Source organism: Oncorhynchus mykiss, chromosome 1 (assembly GCF_057628025.1).
Source record: "Oncorhynchus mykiss isolate SJ-2025 chromosome 1, ASM5762802v1, whole genome shotgun sequence".
NCBI lineage: Eukaryota > Metazoa > Chordata > Actinopteri > Salmoniformes > Salmonidae > Oncorhynchus > Oncorhynchus mykiss.
In genome coordinates, this window is record NC_143022.1 from 45858430 (window position 1) to 45876307 (window position 17878).

Here is a 17878-nt window from a genome sequence, read left to right on the forward strand (position 1 = left end):
TACCGTGCCAATGTGGAGGATTGACACAAGCTTATGACTGTTATGCATAGAAACCATAAGAAACTCAACAGATTATACAGTGAAAATTGATTTTAAAGGAACGTTCGCAACCTCACCAGTTTATAATTGAAGTCTAGGGAATGGCCTCCGGGGGGCTAGATGTCAATGCATTAAGCATGGAGGTGACCACAGGGCTATTAATCTCTGCCTACTTTGGCTTCATTAATGTTAAATAAAGACTAGGCTAGTCTATTATTAATATTGGTAGTAGCTAGTGTTATGTTGCCCAACTCCTTATACCTCTGGGTAGGCAACATGATGGTCCTGACACCTGATTTCATTCAACATGTCTTCTGAAATTGTGTAACACTGAAGTATACTGACCCCGCAGGTGAAGAAGACGGATATGGAGGTCCTGGGTTGGCATAGTTACACATGGTCGGTCTGTGGTTGGACGTACTGCCAAATTCTCTAGAACGGCGTTGGAGGCAGCTTATGGTAGAGAAATGAACATTCAATTCCCTGACAACCGCTCTGGTGGACATTCCTGCAGTCAGCATGCCAATTGCACACTCCCACAACTTGAGACATCTGTGGCATTGTGTTGTGTGACAAAACTGCACATTTTAAAGTGGCCTTTTATTGTCCCCAGCAAAAGGTGCACCTGTGTAATGATAATTCTGTTTAATATGCTTCTTGACATGCCACACCTGTCAGGTGGATGGAATGTCTTGGCATAGGAGAAATGCTCATGAACAGAGATGAATTTGTGCACAACATTTGAGAGAAATACGATTTTTGTGCCTACAGAACATTTCTGGGATTTTTTATTTCAGCTCAGGAAAAATGGGAATAACATTGCATGTTGCGTTTATATTTTTGTTCAGTGTTGATGTAATGTAAACATAGCTTTGTAATTTTGACATGTGTCCCATCTCTTTCTGTTTGAGTCAGTATTTAGAAATAAAAACAATTTCTTCAAATGCCCTATTGAGTTCACCATCAAAATAAAGTGATTCAACTGTTTGTGTTACATTGAGTATCTGATACATTGTATAATTGATAAGCTGATACATTGTGTCAATCGTATTATTACAGGTGGATGTAAAATAAAGGAGAGCAAAAAAAAATCGTCTTCACTAGAGTTCAGCATGAAGTCTACCATTGAGCCCCTCCGCACTCCTCAGGAAAACAGTCGCCTCCATCATCCCATGATCTCTCTCCTCTCTTCCCCCGCTCCATAGAATCCCTCAACGTCACAGCAGTCCTTCCTACAAGTTGGGCAACGACGGAACATCGTGAAAAGTGGACAAGTTGCTGCATGGATTTACGGGAGTTGCGTCGACAAGGTACAGTATTTCGCAATTATATCTAAGAATTGGCCATTCTTATGCCGGGTTTGTTGTGGTATGCAACATACTTTCCGTGTTTCCAAATGTAGCGCCGCAGCTCGCGATAACTGAACTACTAACATGTACAACTTAGTAATTGTATGTTTATAACTTCCGCTTTATACAACGCGCCCACTGCAGGTTTATTGGTTTAGCTTTTGAAAAATATAATGCTTTGCTTTGATGTCCTGTTGCGGTTATGGTCTATCGAACGAACTAAAGCAATGTGATGTTTCATTCAAAATGAGCGCATGTGTCTACGACGTTGTGGTTTTTGAGGACCTTAATAAGTTGTTTCTTACTGTCTTAGTTGCCATATAGTTTGCTCTCTATAATTTGATATTTTGCCAAGTGCCATGGTGGCAACGAGTGTCTACCGATTGCAAACTCAATCAGTGGCTTTCTTTCTCCTCGAAAGCATTTTTTATCTTTGCTCTAAACATTTGGCGCTGTTGGGGTGACCCCTGCTGTTTTGACACATGGATGTGGGGGAGGAACCGTTTGCAAGTATTTTGAGGTCATAGAGATAAACCTTTTAAAATTAACTAATTGGTCAAGTGGAAAACGGTGTACTAACAGAGTTGTAATTCTTCTATTATAGTATGCTCCAATTAACATGAACCAGGAATAGAAAAATATATATATTTTAAAAAAGGGTTATGCCTAATACAAAAAAAATATTAATTCAACAGGGAAAGTAAATTGCTTTCACATACAGTGCGACATGGCAAAACTGTCCCAAACAACTTCTACGTCATAAATCTGGAGATGAATTCACATGTTATGCTTGCTTATGCAACGAATGTTTTTATTTTATTTTTTTAGAGTAGATCACAACAGCTGACATTTCAATAACTTGACATTTTCATACTGTTGCCCTTATATTTTCAAAAGTAATTTAGGCCAATTTCATACATTCCTGGAGATCAAACATCATGATGTTTCGTGTCCTGAATGGCGCAGTGGTCTAAGACATTGCATCTCAGTGCTAGAGATGTCACTACAGACCCTGGTTCGATTCCAGGTTGTATCACAACCGGCTGTGATTGGGAGTCCCATAGGGTGGCGCACAATTGGCATAGCGTCGTCCGGGTTACGGTTTGGCCGGGTTGTAACTAAGAATTTGTTCTTAACTGACTTGCCTAGTTAAATAAAGGTTAAATAAAAAAATGTATATATTTTGAAGATGGATCCTAGACATTCAATCTGCCTAGAGTTTCAATTTAGAGATTGGAGTGACACATTTTCTCTGTTGTAGATTTAAAAGAACTGCTCTCAATGCTAGACGAATGACTGTAGAGCCATTAGTCAAATGGTCTGTGTTTTTTTCTCTGTTTCTATTTAAACTTCCCTGGCTGGAGAACAAAATAACAGGAACTAGGTAATGCACATTTTCCATGAGACTCATTCTGTAAACAGAGGTTGTCGTATTACATGTGTATAAATGGCAATTACAACTAAAAGTTTCCAATGTTTTTAAATAGCCTATATATGGTGCTTTGGTTTTACCAGGAACTGAATGGCCAAACCCACAGTACTTACAAAGAGGATCAAAAGGTTAAACAGCTTCAACTCATGACAGAGGGACTTTTATTGTCTCTGTGGCCATGACTCACGCTACCTCCGTACAAAGGCCACTTGAGTGTGTTATTCGTGTATTTCAGTAAAATACCGACTTCCTTTCAGTCCTATTGCCTGAGTCGATCTCTCCTCTTCCATCCATATCAGTTTCTGCTCTGTTCTCAGGTAGTTACTGTGCAGTCCAGTTATAACGTCAGCAAATTAACATCTCACTTCCCAACCTATTCTTCCAGCCTAGGACTGATCATTGCTTTAAATAGACTAGGGTTGTTTTATGATCCTGTTAATAATGTGTATTAAGCTAAACATTAACATCCAATAATCACTTACCCTGCTAAGTAATACACTGATTATCCCCTAGTAATAACACACTTATTAAAAAAATACTAATAATTGGATAGGAAGAAAAAAAATATTATTCAGAATATGCAATTAGGGACTGTGGGCAGACAAACACAGTATGTACAGTATGTTGGGCCATGGTTTTTCACCAGAGCCTGTAGTCGCCAATTGAGAGGGCCTTGGGTTGATCTTCTTAGGCCACATCTACTCCATCCTGAAGAAATGTCCTTCGCCCCGAATGCTCCTGCCTGACCAGCTGCACTGCTCCCTAATGCTGTAGCGAGCAGGATAATCACACACCACCCGGCAAGCTGCTTAAAACTACTCAAGACCTTTAAACACACATTGATAGATAGGCCTAGCCAATATCTCCTGCTACTCCTTGTTGTTAACCACATTGTAGAAGCATGTATTAGTGAAGTGTTGTTCCTAATAAGTTTAGCATGACCACTGTGAGTGAAATTAGCTCAATGCCTTTCACTGAGCTGAAAAACGTGTGTTTCAGTGGGCTTAGAGGCTATTCACTCCTCTAAGCTCTTCCTCCTGTTTAAAGCATTGTATGCTATACTGGTATCATATGATGCCATGAACAATCAGTGGTATGCAATCTACACAATGGTTGTCTAGCTTCTGAGAACTGCGTAGGCGGCTTGCATTGAAATCTTTGAGAGCACTCGCTGCCTGTTCATGGAATTGGATTTCATATTTTTTTTGTTTTGAGACTTTTACTTGTTGTCCAGACAGAAAATATGTATTATTAGGGCCTCCAGTATCAGTTTTTTAGCATTTTGTTGGCTAATATTATTGGCTAATGTTATTATTGGAACATTTTCTTTAATTTGATCCATAACATCTAGTTGCCTTTCTTGATTTTCTTTCCAAATGAGACCTTATCTTTGACCACACTTGAATATTAACAATGGCTTTGGGTTGGAAGAAATCTGAGCCACTGGGCCCAAGCAGCTAAGACAGTTTTTACATTGACAATAGCTAAGGGATATTTTCGAGAAGTTCTCAAGAGACAATACTGTTGTGTAAACTTGCAAAATTAAAACGTCTCCAGCACTACCTGCGGAGGTCGTGCATGAGACTTGCCCAACAGTTGCCCCCCTGCAAACAAGGCAGTATAAACAGAATTGTCTCATTGAGCTCAACACTCCTACGGTATAAATGGTAATAGCAGAGCAGTGTTTTTTGAAACAGCTGAAATGTATAGAAATGTCCTTATATTTGAGACTTGTTTTATTGAGTTTTAGTAACAGAATGTTTCATTCAGAAATGGTCACACCTGACTGCTGCACTGGGCCATGTAAAACTATGGAAGCCATTCCTGCCACAATTTTTTTTTTAATGTCGATACTATCAAAACATTTTGAGATATGTAAGTCAACATTTTGAGGTAGTAGATCACACAAATAGAATGTTTTTTCATTTGTAACTTTCATGGAAGAACGACTGACCCCTGTCATTGAAACCACTGAAGTACGAGGCCAAACGCAGCACTGTAGGCATTTTTAGCAGAAAACACGATCCCCCATTATAGTGAATGGAAAAATGGCAATCTTTGTGGTCAATAAAAACATTTTGGAAGACAATCATGGTACCAGTAATTAGTTCTAATACACCGGATGTATGTCCTTGAACAGATTATTTAAAAATTGCACACAGAAGCACACACTTGTTTTGCCCATTCCAACGACCAATCGAATAGTAACTGAATGCTTCGATGCCTGTCTGCATGCTTTATATACCAAGCCACAGCCACGTGACTCACTGTAGGAGCGATCCATTTTCGTGAGCTTAAGGTGTTTAAGGTGTTTCCTCTGCATTTTTTCTTTTTTGGACTATACTTTTTTGGACTATCTATACTGAGGGATGCTGAAATGCAATACAGACAGCTTGTTTAGACCATTCCCTTGCAATGCCCTTAGGGTAGATATGTCTCACGGTGGACATTTCTGTACTACTGAATATGCTCATCTGTGTTATAGCTAAGCTAAAGAATGCACTGTACATATTGTCTTAACTTTGGCATCCGCAGGATGGGCTGTGATGCACGTGTGTGTATGACCTCTTTGACTCCTTGTATGATGGCTAATCCTAATTGGTTGGAGAGACTATCATTTTAATCTGATTGATCCTCAATGCTTTTTCTCTCCCAATTTACCTCCTCATCAAACCCTTCTTGACTTCCTCAATGGCAAGAATAAACCCCCTCCATGCCAATCTGAGTGGGAACATTGGCACCAGTTCAGTACTGCAGTGGCTCTACCAACTGCTTACCTCTTCCATCTTTATTTGTGTTTTTAATTACTTTGTAGTTTCAATTTAATTACATGTGTTAATCCAGTGTCGTCTTTTTAAGTAGATATTTTAAAGGGAAAAGATGTTAGCAGATTGGCAAATAAATAACACAACCATGAACATTTATGTTTGAAGGCAATCTCTAAAAATAGCTATATTTTATTGAGGGAATATTTTAATGGCTTTCAATTGGACTGGCAGACAAATCCAATTATTAAGGCCATGCTTGTTGTCCTTGTGCTTGTGTATGCTTAGTCTCTGCCTAGTCCCCAACAAAAAGAGAGCCTGTGATGCGACTTCTGCTTTTGGACTTTAACAAGGCGACATTCCATCTTAACTCCTCCTCCACATTTACTGGATTGGTTGAACAGTACAGAAGAGAACCTCCCCGACAGTTTTTTCTTCTTCTCGTCAAAACCCGTATGTAGGGGTTTTAGTTTCATGCATTTTTTTGACTCATGCTATGTCAGGTTAGTGTATGCTTGGGTGTTAAAAATAACCACCCCCATACGTAATTAATCTAACTTTTTAGTGGTTGATTTTGATTTTGATTTAGTTTATTACACAGTGGTAAATGCTATCGTTCTTCACTAATGTTATAAACGTACATAAGCAGAGCCTTAAAGTAAAGATTCACCCATTTTTTTATGTTATTGTTTTTGTGTATCTGAGTGACTAGCGCCCGTACCACTCACGGCGGTAGTCATGACTCACATCAACACCATCATCCCGGAAACCCTAGACCCACCCTAATTCGCATACTGCCCCAACAGATCCACAGATTACGCAATCTCAATCGCATTCCACACTGCCCTTTCCCACCTGGATAAAAGGAACACCTGTGTGAGAATGCTATTCATTGACTACAGCTTAGTGTTCAACACCATAGTGCCCACAAAGCTCATCACTAAGCTAAGGACTCTGGGACTAAACACCTCCCTCTGCAACTGGATCCTGGACTTCCTGACGGGCAGCCCCCAGGTGGTAAGGGCAGGCAACAACACATCTGCCACGCTGATACTCAACACTGGGGCCCCTCAGGGGTGCGTGCCTAGTCCCCTCCTGTACTCCCTGTTCACCCATGACTGCGTGGCTAAGCACAACTCCAACACCATCATTAAGTTTGCTGACGACACAACAGTGATCACAACTGATCACCAACAACGATGAGACAGCCTATTGGAAGGAGGTCAGAGACACTGCCAGGACAACAACCTATCCCTCAATGTCAGCAAGACAAAGGAGCTGATTGTGGACTACAGGAAAAGGAAGGCCGAACAGGCCCCCATTAACATCGACGGGGCTGTAGTGGTGCGGGTTGAGAGTTTGAAGTTCCTTGGTATCCACATCACCAACAAACTATCATGGTCCAAACACACCAAGACAGTTGTGAAGAGGGCACGACAACAGCTTTTCCCCCTCAGGAGATTGAAAAGATTTGGCATGGGTCCCCAGATCCTCAAAAAGTTCTACATCTGCACCATCGAGAGCATCCTGAACGGTTGCATCACCGCCTGGTATGGCAACTGCTCGGCATCCGACCGTAAGGTGCTACAGAGGGTAGTGCGTAGGGCCCTTTACATCACTGGAGCCAAGCTTCCTGACATCCAGGACCTATATACTAGGCGGTGTAGGAGGAAGGCCCAAAAAATTGTCAGAGACTCCAGTCACCCAAGTCATTGACTGTTTTCTCTTTCGCAAGTGGGACAGGAGCGCCAAGTCTAGTTCCAAAAGGCTCCATATCAGCTTCTACCCCCAAAGCCATAAGACTGCTGAACAATTAAACAATTAATCAAATGCCCCCCATTTGTTTTTACACTGCTGCTACTCGCAATTTATTATCTATGCATAGTCACTTTACCCCAGTCTACATGTACAAATTACCTCAACTAACCTGTACCCCAACACATTGAATCGGTACCAGTACCCCCTGTTTATAGCCTTGTTATTATATTGTTACTTTTTATTACATTTTTTACCTCAGTTTAGTAATTATTTTCATAACTATATTTCTTGAACTTTATTGTTGGTTAAGGGCATGTAAGTAAGAATTTCACGGTAAGGTCTACTACACCTGTATTTGGCGTATGTGACAAATCAGATTTGATTTGATTTGATGTTTTTAATGTGTATCTGAGCTATTGCAGTTCAAGCAGGCAGTACTTCGGCCGGCATGACGTAGCATTGTGATAAAGTCGCTCTCAGCACACCGTTCTGCAGGTTGAACATGGTGAGATTGTAGACTCCTGAATATATATATCTCTCTAGTCACCCCCAAAACCAATTCTTTCTTTGGCCGCCTCTCTTTCCAGTTCTCTGCTGCCAATGACTGGAACGAACTACAAAAATCTCTGAAACTGGAAACACTTATCTCCCTCACTAGCTTTAAGCACCAACTGTCAGAGCAGCTCACAGATTACTGCACCTGTACATAGCCCACATATAATTTAGCCCTATCAACTACCTCTTTCCCAACTGTATTTAATTTATTTATTTATTTTGCTCCTTTGCACCCCATTATTTTTATTTCTACTTTGCACATTCTTCCATTGCAAAACTACCATTCCAGTGTTTTACTTGCTATATTGTATTTACCTTGCCACCAAGGCCTTTTTTTGCCTTTACCTCCCTTCTCACATTGTATATAGACTTGTTTATACTTTATTATTGACTGTATGTTTGTTTTACTCCATGTGTAACTCTGTGTTGTTGTATCTGTCGAACTGCTTTGCTTTATCTTGGCCAGGTCGCAATTGTAAATGAGAACTTGTTCTCAACTTGCCTACCTGGTTAAATAAAGGTAAAATAAAATAAAATAAAAATAAAAATATATAGTGCAATTTGTTTAGACAATTTTACAGCTAACTAGCTACTTCACATGCTGATATTGACTTTGGTATTATTGTGTGTACTTACGTTTGCTAGCTAGCCAGCCAGCCCATGGAGAGAGCATTGCATTGTGGGTTTTGTAGTTGGCTTGCGCTGCAACAGATTTTCACATGTTCCTACCAAACTCATTATAACGACAAAATGAAAAATTTGTTCACCAAAAATATTGTTCACACATATTAGTGTTATTTATCACTGTAAATTATAAGAATTGTTGGTTTTGGGTGGATTTCTCCTTTCAGACATATGTATCCATTGAAAAGCTCTTAGTCTCTCCCTTAATCCCCCAATGCTTTTGAGAGTAGGCTAACTAAGTTACTCACACAACAATGCTCACTTCCTGGTTGAAAGAGAAATCAACAACTTACCCAACTGTTCCTTGTGCCTCATTGCAGTCTGACACCCCCTCCCTAGACATAATTGAATTTAGCAACTTTACTCAGTTCCGCCTAATTTGGTAATGTGTTTTCGTGGGAACTTGGCGTCTGAGGAGAATGCTGCAGATCCAACTCTCACGAAAGCATGGAGTGGAGGGCACAAGGCCCATCGCCTCGGCTAATTCTCCAGTAATGAAAAGCACGTCTTCAGTCTGATGCTGTTCAAAATAAAACCCCACACCACACTAATGGCAGACATTTGTGCCAGACTGAGACTGGGCCCCGCAGCTTGGATAACACAGAGGCTTGTCCTCCAACATTTTCCCATGGTGATAAGGACTTGGCCAGATGTTTTGCAATACACCCAAAGCACCAGCCATTGAATGAAGTGTGGTAGAGGGGGCTTTAATTGTACCAAGTATGGATGTCATTGCTGCCATGCTCTAGGGAAAAAAAGGTGCTATCTAGAACCTAAAAGAAGAACCTTTTTTGGTATGAGAGAAACCACCTTATTCTCTTTTATGTCGTGAGCTGAAAAGGATTAAAGGCCACTGTTTGAAGGAAGTGGGAGAGACCTTTGATGTCTGAGAACAACATATAATCTGAAATGATCAAGCCCATGATTTAAATCAATATACAGTGCCTTGCGAAAGTATTCGGCCCCCTTGAACTTTGCGACCTTTTTTAACAAATCAAAAACTGAAAAATTGGGCGTGCAAAATTATTCAGCCCCTTTAAGTTAATACTTTGTAGCGCCACCTTTTGCTGCGATTACAGCTGTAAGTCGCTTGGGGTATGTCTCTATCAGTTTTGCACATCGAGAGACTGACATTTTTTCCCATTCCTCCTTGCAAAACAGCTCGAGCTCAGTGAGGTTGGATGGAGAGCATTTGTGAACAGCAGTTTTCAGTTCTTTCCACAGATTCTCGATTGGATTCAGGTCTGGACTTTGACTTGGCCATTCTAACACCTGGATATGTTTATTTTTGAACCATTCCATTGTAGATTTTGCTTTATGTTTTGGATCATTGTCTTGTTGGAAGACAAATCTCTGTCCCAGTCTCAGGTCTTTTGCAGACGATCAGGTTTTCTTCCAGAATGGTCCTGTATTTGGCTCCATCCATCTTCCCATCAATTTTAACCATATTCCCTGTCCCTGCTGAAGAAAAGCAGGCCCAAACCATGATGCTGCCACCACCATGTTTGACAGTGGGGATGGTGTGTTCAGCTGTGTTGCTTTTACGCCAAACATAACGTTTTGCATTGTTGCCAAAAAGTTCAATTTTGGTTTCATCTGACCAGAGCATCTTCTTCCACATGTTTGGTGTGTCTCCCAGGTGGCTTGTGGCAAACTTTAAACGACACTTTTTATGGATATCTTTAAGAAATGGCTTTCTTCTTGCCACACTTCCATAAAGGCCAGATTTGTGCAATATACGACTGATTGTTGTCCTATGGACAGAGTCTCCCACCTCAGCTGTAGATCTCTGCAGTTCATCCAGAGTGATCATGGGCCTCTTGGCTGCATCTCTGATCAGTCTTCTCCTTGTATGAGCTGAAAGTTTAGAGGGAAGGCCAGGTCTTGGTAGATTTGCAGTGGTCTGATATTCCTTCTATTTCAATATTATTGCTTGCACAGTGCTCCTTGGGATGTTTAAAGCTTGGGAAATCTTTTTGTATCCAAATCCGGCTTTAAACTTCTTCACAACAGTATCTCGGACCTGCCTGGTGTGTTCCTTGTTCTTCATGATGCTCTCTGCGCTTTTGACGGACCTCTGAGACTATCACAGTGCAGGTGCATTTATACGGAGACTTGATTACACACAGGTGGATTGTATTTATCATCATTAGTCATTTAGGTCAACATTGGATCATTCAGAGATCCTCACTGAACTTCTGGAGAGAGTTTGCTGCACTGAAAGTAAAGGGGCTGAATAATTTTGCACGCCCAATTTTTCAGTTTTTGATTTGTTAAAAAAGTTTGAAATATCCAATAAATGTCGTTCCACTTCATGATTGTGTCCCACTTGTTGTTGATTCTTCACAAAAAAATACAGTTTTATATCTTTGTTTGAAGCCTGAAATGTGGCAAAAGGTCGCAAAGTTCAAGGGGGCCGAATACTTTCGCAAGGCACTGTAGGTGCATTCACACTGCACCTTATTCCAGTCTCCTTAGCCCTGGGCTAAGGGAGATTTTAGCCGGGGCTAAGCGAGTGTTCACACTTGCACATTCGAAAGTGGGATAGCACCAATCTTAGCCCAGGGCTATCTGGCCCTGCTCCGGAGCAGGATTAGCGCAGACTTTTCGGGGTTAGCCCCAGAAACATGGTGCCAAAATAGCCATTCTTCCATTTGAGGACAAAAAACGAAATACTTTCAACCATGCAAAAACATTGGTTGCGATCTCTAACAAAAATGGTTGCTATGCTAACGTCTTCTCACACCAACTAAAGCTAGCGGTGAAAGACTCCCAAAAGACACTTAAATGCCTGCTTGTGCATTCATGTACAAGAGGTCAACCGGTTATTCGGAACGGCCAATTAATTAGGGCTGATTTCAAGTTTTCAATACAAACGGAAATCGGTATTTTTGATTTTGCTGATTTTTTGTATTTTTTATTATACTTTTTTTATACCTTTATTTAACTATGAAAATTCAGTTAACTTGTTATGGCTGCAATCCCCCTATTGGGATAAGTGTCATCAACAACCGCTGAATAGCATAGCGCTACATTCAATAAATATTACTACAAATAGTTATATTCATGAAATCACAAGTGCAATATAGGAAAACACAGCTTAGCCTTTTGTTAATCCATCTGTCGTGTCAGATTTGGAAATTATGCTTTACAGCGAAAGCAATCCAAGCGTTTGTGTAAGTTTATCGATTGCACGACAAAACATTAAGTACGCTTAGCATCAGGAGGCTTTGTCACGAAAATCAGAAAAGCAATCAAATTAATCGTTTACCTTTAATGATCGTCAGATGTTTTCACTCACGAGACTCCCAGTTACACAACAAATGTTCCTTTTGTTCCATAAAGATTATTTATATATCAAAAATACCTCCGTTTGTTTGTCGCGTTATGTTCAGAAATCCACAGGAAAGAGCGGTCACGACAACGCAGACACAAATTCCAAATAGTTTCCATAATGTCCACAGAAACATGTCAAACGTTTTTTAGAAACAATCCTCAGGTTGTTTTTAAAATATATAATCGATAATATATCAACCGCAAATGTCTTTCACAGTAGGAGAGGGAAAAGCAATAGCTGTCCAAATTCTGTTGCGCGAGCAAAACTCATGTGACCACTTGACGCAATGTTATCGTTCTGGCTCATTTTTCAAAATAAAAGCCTGAAAATATGTCTGAAGACTGTTGACACCTTGAGGAAGCGATAGGACAATTAATCTGGTTCATATCCCTTTAAATGCAGCAAAGGGAGGCTATGGAACATGGAGTTTTCAAAATAGAAGCCACTTCCTGTTTTGTTTTTCCTCTGGGTTTCGCCTGCAATATCAGTTCTGTTATACTCACAGACAATATTTTGAAAGTTTTGGAAACTTTAGAGTGTTTTCTATCCAATACTAATAATAATATGCATATATTAGCAACTGAGACTGAGGTGCTGGCTGTTTACAATGGGCACCTTTTCATCCAAGCTACTCAATACTGCCCCTGCAGCCATAAAAAGTTAAGAACACATTCTTATTTTCAATGACTGCCTACGAACGGTGGGTTAACTGCCTTGTTCAGAGGCAGAACAACAGATTTTCACCTTGTCCGCTCGGGGGATTCAATCTTGCAACCTTACAGTTAACTAGTCCAACGGTCTAACCACCCGCTTCTCATTGCACTCCACGAGGAGCCTGCCTGTTATGCGAATGCAGTAGAAGCTAAGGTAAGTTGCTAGCTAGCATTAAACTTATCTTATAAAAAACAATCAATCAATCATAATCACTAGTTATAACTACACATGGTTGATGATATTACTAGTTTATCTAGCGTGTCATGCGTTGCATATAATCGATGCAACGCTGTGGAATGATTTAACAAAAGCGCATTTGCGAAAAAAGCACAATCATTGGACGACTGTACCTAACCATAAACACCAATGCCTTTCTTAAAATAAATACACAGAAGTATATATTTTTAAACCTGCATATTTAGCTAAAAGAAATCCAGGTTAGCAGGCAATATTAACCAGGTGAAATTGTGTAATTTCTCTTGCGTTCATTGCACACAGAGTCAGGGTATATGCAACAGTTTGGGCCTCCTGGCTCATTGCAAACTAATTTGCCTGAATTTTACTTAATTATGACATAACATGGAAGGTTGTACAATGTAACAAGAATATTTAGACTTAGGGATGCCACCCGTTAGATGAAATAATAAACATTTTGTTTTCGAAATGATAGTTTCCGGATTCGACCATATTAATGACCAAAGGCTCGTATTTCTGTGTGTTATTATGTTATAATTAAGTCTATGATTTGATAGAGCAGTCTGACTGAGCAATGGTAGGCAGCAGCAGGTTCGTAAGCATTCATTCAAACAGCACTTTTGTGCGTTTTGCCAGCAGCTCTTTGCAAGCACAGCGCTGTTTGACTTCAAGCCTATCAGCCTAATGGCTGGTATAACCGATGTGAAATGGCTAGCTAGTTAGTGGGGTGCGCGCTAATAGCGTTTAATAACGTCACTCGCTCTGAGACTTGGAGTAGTTATTCCCCTTGCTCTACAAGGGCCGTGGCTTTTGTGGAGCGATGGGTAACTGCTTTGAGTGTGGCTGTTGTCGATGTGTTCCTGGTTCGAGCCCAGGTAGGGGCGAGGAGAGGGACGGAAGCTATACTGTTCCAGTGGCTATAAGAACATCCAATAGTCAAAGGTACATGAAATACAAATGGTATAGAGAGAAATAGTGTAACGGCTCTCTTCCTGGGAAGGAGAGGACCAAAGCGCAGCGTGGTAAGTGTCCATGGTTATTTAATGGCAGAAACTCAACATGAACACACTACAAAACAATAAATGTGGCAAAACCCGAAACAGTCCTATCTGGTGCAGAGAACACAAAGACAGGCAACAATCACCCACAAATCCCAACACAAAACAAGCTACCTAAATATGGTTCCCAATCAGAGACAATGACTAACACCTGCCTCTGATTGAGAACTATATCAGGCCAAACATAGAAATAGACAAACTAGACACACAACATAGAATGCCCACCCAGCTCACGTCCTGACCAACACTAAAACAAGAAAAACACACAAGAACTATGGTCAGAACGTGAATATTGAAGTCTCATGTTAAAAGGAACCACCAACTTTCATATATTCTCATGTTCCGAGCAAGGAACTCAAACGTTAGCTTTTTTACATGGCACATATTGCACTTTTACTTCTCCAATACTTTGTTTTTGCATTATTTAAATCAAATTGAACATGTTTCATTATTTATTTGAGGCTAAATTGATTTTTATTGATGTATTATATTAAGTTAAAATAAGTGTTCATTCAGTATTGTTGTAATTGTCATTATTACAAATGCATTTTTAGGAATCGGACGATTAATTGGTTTCAGTTTTTTTTGGTCCTCCAATAATCGGTATCGGTGGTCTACAAGAGCACAGACACGAGACAACAGACACACCGGTCTCTACATTGCAGATTAGATGAAGGCACTCATCAATGACCTTGGACCACAGAAGGTATTTTCACTGCTGACAGACAATGCTTTGAACATGAAGGTTGCTTGGTCTAAAGTGGAGGAGTCCTACCCTCCCATCACACCCATTGGCTGTGCTGCTCATGCATTGAATCGGCTCCTCAAGGACATCATGGCATTGAAAACAACTGATACACTCTACAAGAGAGCCAAGGAAATGGTTAGGTATGTGAAGGGTCATCAAATAATAGCAGCAATCTACCTCACCAAGCAAAGTGAGAAGAATAAGAGCAACACCCGTTGGGGTGGTGTTGTCATCATGTTTGACAGTCTCCTGGAGGGGAAGGAGTCTCTCCAAGAAATGACCATATCACAGTCTGCCGATATGGACAGCCCCATCAAGAGGATCCTCCTGGATGATGTATTTTGGGAGAGAGTGGTAAGCAGCCTGAAACTCCTGAAACCTATAGCAGTAGCCATTGCACGGTACTGCCCTGCTCACTTCACTGTTGCTCCAAGCAGAGGAAACTGCAGTTCCGATATACATCAAAAAGCGTGAGGACTTCTGCCTTAAGCCCATACATGCCGCAGGGTACATGTTGGACCCCAAGTATGCTGGCATGAGCATCCTGTCTGGTCAACAAGGTCTATGGTGTCATTGTTACCGTGTCTCGCCACCTTGGCCTGGATGGGGGCAAGGTTCTTGGCAGTCTGGCCAAGTACACTTCAAAACAAGAGCTTTGAGATGGAGATGCAATATAGCAGTAGTGCCAACATATCTCATCAGCCACATGGTGGAAGGAACTCTGTATCTGAGGCTCTTTCCCCTGTTGCCTCCATCATCCTCCAAATCCCGCCAACATCAGCCGCCTCAGAGCAACAGGCTGACCAATACAAGGGTTGAAAAATTGGGCCTCCGGGCAAATTTGAGGCTTTTTGAGCCATCCTCAACAAGGTTGGAAAGAGACAGTGAAGATGAGGCCTCAGAGTCTGATGTTCAAGAGGGGACATTGAGGAGGTCCAGGGAGAAGACATGGGAACCTGAGAGGAAGACAACCAAAGCTTTTGTTTCTAGACATGGCCTCTGCTCCTTTTAACACATATGTACCTAGAACGGAAAGGAATTTCTGTGGGTTGATAAACGCCGAGAACCATGAGAGAGGCCTATTTTGTGAGGGGATTTTTTAGGTCTTTATTTAGAATAAGGTTAGTGATGGGATTTCTGCCAATCCCAACAATAAACAATTTGCTATAGACCATTTGATGTCTAGTGTAGTGTCTATGTTTGAGAGTGTTTGAGAGGCTAATCAACGTAAAGGAAGGAAATCTTGGTTCTAGCCATTCACAGCCTTTTGTGTGTTAAGAGCTGACGATTGACATGTCTTCTGTCCCAGCCGACTTTGACTTCCCTGCTGTGCCTCTGTAATGATTTGGGCTCACCATGAGAGTTATGTTTCAAAAGCTCTTTTATGTTTTGATTTTGTGTTTTAAGTACTTTGTCTGTATGTCTTTGAGGGTGTGGTTGTGTGATGTGAACGCTGCTGCTAAGCAACACACAAAGCGATTGTGTGTGTGTTTGTGTGTGTGTGCAAGTTAAATTTGTCAGTATAGTATGGGAAGCCCTTCTTGCCTTGTCATCTCTCACTTCACCATCTGGTTTGTGTAGAGTTTGACTGAGGCGTTAATCATTGGGCCCTGAGGCTCGCTGCAGTCTGACAACAGCTGGGGACATGGACCTTGTTGATGTCCCACCAATCCCGAGCAACAGCCAGCCAAGCTCCGGCACCCTCTCTCTCTGAGGACAGATGTGTGTTAGGTCGAGACTCTACACTCCCAGCTTACCTAACAAAACAGCTGGAAGGGTTACACATGTGTGTCATGACTCCCAAGCCCAGAAACCTCACACAGATCCCGACAAACACAGGTTTAAGTGTTCCCCAACGCATCAGAGATATACAGATTTCATTTGGCAGTGGACTCCTATAAATGCATCTCTTGTTATAGGCCCATAAGTGCGGTCTGTGCTGTCTGTAATAGGCTGTGTGTTTATTATAATGTTGGCCTGTTTTCCCAGCAGCTTAACTCATGTCCTGCAGTGCGGCTCCTTTTCACCAAGAAATCACACTGATAAGGCCCAACCTTACTCCTTCATTGTCATCGTCTCTCGGGCGCTCTCCCCAACTAACAAGCTATCTATTTAGAGCAAGCAGAGAACAATATAGCTGTATGGTTACTTGCAAGGCAACCTCTAATGGAAGCCAGTGCTTAAGCTAATGAATGTGCAGATCTGCATTTTAGCAACAGCATCACGTATTTTTATTTAAAGGTTAATTTGTTATGTGAACACACAATGAGTGATTGAACCTTCCCCCGTCCACCGACTCATATGTGATGTGGGTGACATTTAAGTTTTATTGGGTCCTTCCTCTCGATGCCAAGAGCAGTAGCATTTCTGGTATATTTCTGACATGGTGGCTTTTATCTCCTTCTCAGTTAAGTGCAGAGAAGTCTGTCATAGCTTATTATGGACTCTGGGTTTGGCTTGTAGTCCTGGAGCAGGGTTTGTGGAATATTCAAACCAACATCTGAGATGGAAAACTTAGCCTGCTGATATGTTTTCAGCCAAGACCCGCTGTCATTTATTTATTTGTATTTTTTATTTAACGTTTATTTAACTAGGCAAGTCAGTTAAGAACAACTTATTATTTACAATGACGGCCTACTCTGGCCAAACCCTAACCCGGACGATGTGGGGCCAATTGTGCGCCGCCCTATGGGAATCTAACCAGGATCTGTAGTGACGCCTCCAGCACTGAGATGCAGTACCGCTGCGCCACTCGGGAGCCCAAATTAACCATAATGAACCGTGAACAACTTCAATTAAACTAAACATCTCATGTTCAGTGGAATAGTGCTTCTAGGAAATTCCAGATTTACTGACTCGTTGCAGGTAAAATCTGGATATTGTGCTCTATGTCTAGAGCTGTAGCTATATGTGTACTTGTCATATGCTCCTATTTTAGTAATTTGGGCCAGCTGGATATAGAAATGAGACTGGGTGGCACTCTAGTTCCTTGGCGGTTTGACTTAAGTCAATTTACTCAGCACCAACCCCATTATTCTTCCTTTGTTAAAGGCCCATATGTCTCCTTTAACTCTGTCACGTACTGAAATGCTTTTACATGCTGCTTTTACTCTGTTAATGTAGAACAAAAGGGGTATGTCTAGACTCGTTTTTAGACTCTTGTTCAAGAACATCCAGTTGTATAATTATCTCACATTCACACTTATGACTGGGGACTAGGCATGGCTACCTTTTTAATAAATTA

General features: G+C 41.1%; 1 protein-coding gene across 1 annotated transcript in view; it reads left to right on the forward strand.

Annotated features, from left to right (window-relative positions):
* The first annotated feature begins 408 nt into the window (after positions 1–408).
* Positions 409–17878, forward strand: part of LOC110523455 (solute carrier family 45 member 3) — a 45085-nt gene continuing 27615 nt past the window's right edge. The window contains exon 1 of the mRNA XM_021602153.3: positions 409–1349. The gene's annotated coding sequence lies outside the window, so the exon portion shown is untranslated. The remainder of the gene's footprint in view (positions 1350–17878) is intronic.